Raw genomic sequence first — 4807 nt, 5'->3', positions numbered from 1 at the left:
AACCAACAAGAGTGGCAGGCTCAGGCATGCCCTGGGGAGACGCTCAGGGCAGGGTCCTCCCAGTCTCCCCCTCCTGCCTGGAAGGCAGGTGGCAGCCTGTTCTCTTCAGGAAAGCAGCCCTCCACCCTAGAGAGGGCAGCAAAAATTTCTCCAAGGACCAGTGGGCAGGGCGGGGCCCCTGCTGGCCACCTTCCTCCTGCAGCCCTTGATGTCAGCCACTGTGAAGGCCTCATAAACGTTACACGCAGATTGTCTGTGGGATAAAGGAGATGTAGGCTGCCATATCAATGGCGTGTAATTGGCTTCTCAATGTCACACATGGGCTCTTGCGTGGATTAAAAGTCCACAAGAACCTGAATCCTGGCCTGGGAGGTGGCAGCCCTGGGTCCTCTGGGTCCCAGCTCCCCGTGTGGCCCTCAGCAGGGATATCTTCTCCCTGGGCCTCAGCCAGATGTGGTGTGGTCTGGGGGATGTGGATGAATGACCCAGCACTGCTGGGAGAGCTAGCCCAGTGCCACATCCCCAGCCTGTGGCCACGTGCAGGGGCAGCCATCTCCTCCCCTCCTCTCAGCCTTCCCCAGGCCCAAATAATGGCCCGGGCTTAGCTGGGGAAGTGGAAGAGTGACCCGCGCCTTCCCCGCTGGGTAGAGATGTGTCTTTGCACCAAGGTGTGACTGAGGGCTGCCTGATAATGAATCCGGGCTAGGAGTGGGGGCCCCAGATTCAAATCGCGGCTAGGCCACTCTGTTTCCTCCACTGTGAAATGAGGGGAATGATGGCCCCTCCCTCACAGGGCTATTGGGAGGACCCAATGAGATAAAGCATGTGAAGAGCTCAGGGCAGGGCCAGCCCTCTGCCCCCTAACCTGCTTCTACTGATCATGGCCATAGGGTGGGCATGGTGGCTCCCCTCAGCACCTCCCATTCCCAGGGCCACACACACACACACACACACACACACACACACACACACACACACGGCCTGCAGAGGTTGTCTGTCCCTGAGGACCTGAGTGGTAACACCCCTGCTGCTTCCTAGTCAGTGGGGCCGTCTGCCTTCCAGAGAGTTTATCACCTCCCAGATTCCCGGCTGTAGTGGTCTGGGCCGGCCCTCCTACCCCAGTCTCTTCAGCTGTTTGGGAGCCTGACAGGGCAGGCTCTGATGCAGAGCCCTGAACTGGATCCAACACGCAGGCTGGAAGCTCCCAGGTGGGGCTGGGAGCTGGGGGCCAGGTCAGGCCAGCAGGGATGTGATGCTAGGGAAGCCATAAGCCACCCAGCCTCAAGGTCCCCCTTGCTGTGAAGGGCTGGACACTGACCTCTCTCAGGGCATGCTCCAACCTGCACTTTCTAGGGAGTGAGGCGGCGGGGAGGAGAAGGAAGAGGAAGGTGCCAAAAGCTGGGGTGCAGTGACAGGGGAGCCCAGCATGGGAGGAGGGGCTTTTACTGGAACCTGGGCAGGTCTGTAGCCGCCACCCATGTTTACACTGTGGGAAGGGGTGATGACATATCCTAGAATGAGGTGGAGGTTGTTGTCTCTAGGGCAGGAACACTGGGTCATGGGAGCAGGGACGGGGGCAGCTGTTGAGGAGGGATGATGCCACAGAGCCACAGCAACCGAGCCAAAGGCCCCCATCAACGGGTCAGGGAGAGGAAAGGAAACCGCTGTTGTGCAAGCCAGAGCATGGCGAACCCGGGAGGGAAAGCCAGAGACCCAGAATGTGTCCACGTGTTTATCCACTCATTCATTCATTCACCAAACAAGTATTGGAAGGCTGGCGCTGGGTTACATGCTGAGGACATAGCGTTGAGCAAAATGAGCCAAGTCACTGTCCCCAAGGAGGAGATACAGGCAAGGAGCAAGTCACACACATAAATATGCAACTACAGCTGGCATAAGCACTTCTAAAAAAAGGGACTAGGTGGTGGACTGTTTTAGAAAGGGCCGGGAGGGCTTCCCGGAGGTGGTGACACTGGAGCTGGAGCTTGCATCTGAAGGATGAAGAGGAGTTAGCCAGGTGTGAGGTGGGGCTGAGGAGGTGGGCAGGGGCTGAACACTGGGGGTGAAATTTGGACTTTATTCTAAGGATGGAGCCACTGACAAGTATTAAGCAGCAAAGTGACATGACTTGAATTGTTTCTAAACATCATTCTGGGGAGAATGGCTTGTAGGAGCAGGCTGTAAAGAGATGTGGGAGAACATGAGGAGCTACTGAAGTCATCCATGACCACAAGGTGGGCCAGGCCAGGGCCACAGAGATGGAGAAAAGGGGACCAATTCGAGAAACGTATGGGGCATGAAATCCACAGGACATAGTGATGGATGAACAGCCAGGGAAGGCAGCAGTGAAGGGGGAAGTCCTCAAAGGTCAGTCCAGGCTGGGGAGGGAGAGGCCAAGGGGGAGCTGGCCAGAGAGAGACCTGCCCACCAAATAGTGAGTGCATGCCTATGAGCCCCAGGCGTTTTCTGCCTCCAAATGGTGGCATCTAAGGGCTGGCCTAGGATGCTCCTAGTCCACAGAAGAAAGAGTACCACGCTGGTCAGGACTGATTTCCGGAAGCCAGGACCAGAGGGTAGGCAGGGAGCAAAGTGGGTCCCAGACATGGCTATGGAAAGCGTAGAGCAGCAGGCATCTTGGAAGGGAAGTTGAGCTTTGGGGAAATGACCATGGAGAGAAGTTGGCTGAAGTCGGAAAACAGAAATAAAGTGCCCTATATGATTGCGTAAGGAACGTACCAGATCACGGATTCTGGACGGCGGGCCCCTGTGTGTGTTTACTGCTGTACGTCTCAGGTCACGTATTAGGGGCTCGAAAATGTTGTTACATAAATAGAAGAATGAGAAGTCAATATGGAACCTTGCTCTTTACAACAGCAGCAAAACAAACACAGAAAGCAGGTGATGGAAAGTGGACAGGCCCTCCTGGAGACCTGGGGGCCAGGGCACTCACTGGCCATCTTGCTCAAGTGGGAAGTCCTTCCCCCTCTAGAACCTGAAGGGCCTCCTGCTTATCCCTGTGGAGGTTCTGGGGTTCCCAGAATAGGGATGTGTGTGAGTCCAGCCTGAGAGGGAGAGGGGAGGTGGGGCAGGGCTGGGGGGAAAGGAGGTCATACCCTCTTCCAGGGCCAGGTAACCGGAGCCCAGCACACAGCTGGGCAGGGGGAGGGACAGAGCACGCAGGAGGCCATGTGCCTTCCCTGGTGAAATGTGATCAGTCAGTCACTCTGCAGGGGGAGTCATGGGGCAGGGAGGGGAGCATGGGACCCCCACCCCACTTTAAACCAGGCTTCAGGGCACCCCAGGAATTCCTGTTATGTCTGTGGGGCTCTGCCCTCTCTGGGCATGGGGAGGCCCACATCCATCCACACAGTGGAGATGGGAGAGGAGCTCAGCCACCCAAGGGCAGCTGGGCAGGTAGGTACCCCCACACCGGCTGCAGCCTCTCCATCACCCCTTGTTCTTTTTTTTTTTGGAGACAGGGTCTCTCTGTGGTGCCCAGGCTGGAGTGCAGTGGCGTGATCAATTATGACTCACTGCAGCGTCAGCCTTCTGAGCTCAAACATTCCTCCTGCCTCCGCCTCTGCCTCTCAAAATGCTAGGATTACAGGTGTGAGCCACCGTGCCCAGCCACCCCTTGTTCTCTTGCTGCTAACACATCTGCTGAGCAGCTCCTGCTGTGCCAAGCGTTGGAGCAGGTAAAGAGGGCACTGAACAGACAATGGCTGGCGGGCGAGGGCCAGGAGAGTGGGTTCCAGTCGCCTTCCCCATCTTGCCTCTGTGAAATGAGCAGTGAGGGAGAAGGGGCCGTCCTGGAACATGTTCTCCATGGACACGTGGAAATGGAGAAAGCACTGCACCAACAGATCTGGGGGGACCAGGAGATGGGTAAGGGGGTCTTGGGGGATGAGTCCGAGAGAGGCTGAACCAGACCAGTGGGCGACCTGGGCCTGAGCGAAGCAGGCAGTGTCTCTGGCCAGAGAAGAGGCTGAGCCCTCATCCACACATGGAGCGGCCCAGGAAAGGCAGGTGGGGCGCCAGTGCCCAGGGGAACTTTAGCCAGATGTCCAGGGTAGCCTGATCTGCCTAATACTGGTCCAGGGTTACTTGGACCTGAAGCCTGTCCCCTGATGAACCCTGTCCTTTGCCCCCACCCCCTCTCTCACGGTCCACCAGCCTGATTCCTCAACATCTCAGGAACTCGCCCTCTCCTTCCCCACACTGCCCCCTCTCCCAACCAGGCTAGGACTTTCCTGGAGGACAGCATCTGTCTGCTCACCTTTGAGAGTTTTAGACACAAGCCTGAGCCGACTCTTCCTGGCATAAAGCACCTAAATTCCTCCCAGAGGCTGAGGACAGAGGGTGGTGAGGCCACCTTGTCCCTACCCCATCTCTCCCCACTCCCACTCCCACTCCCTGTAGCTTCCACCTCCCTGACCCTCCTCCTGCCTGTCTCTGGGCCTCTGCACAGCCTCTCCTGTAGCTACAGCCCCTTCTCACCACCCTCCCCACTCAACCAAATGACCCTGTTTCTCCTTCAGCTCTCAGCCGGTCAGCTCCTCCAGGACGCCCTCCTCACTCTCTGCAAAGTCCTCTACCCTCTGTTCTCTCACCAGACACTTAGCCTGAAGTTGCCCTCTGACTTGCTGAGCCCCCAACTGCAATCCCCTGACACTGGGGGTGCTTGGTCAGCCCTAGCAGAGGGCCTCAAAAAATGCTTGTTGATGGACTGATTGTCCTCAGTCTAACTGACTGTTGCCTGAACGTCTTGATTGTCCTCAGTCTAACTGACTGTTGCCTGAACGTCTTG

Source organism: Mandrillus leucophaeus, unplaced genomic scaffold (assembly GCF_000951045.1).
Source record: "Mandrillus leucophaeus isolate KB7577 unplaced genomic scaffold, Mleu.le_1.0 Scaffold3, whole genome shotgun sequence".
In the NCBI taxonomy this organism is placed as follows: domain Eukaryota; kingdom Metazoa; phylum Chordata; class Mammalia; order Primates; family Cercopithecidae; genus Mandrillus; species Mandrillus leucophaeus.
This window is presented reverse-complemented; position numbering follows the sequence as displayed.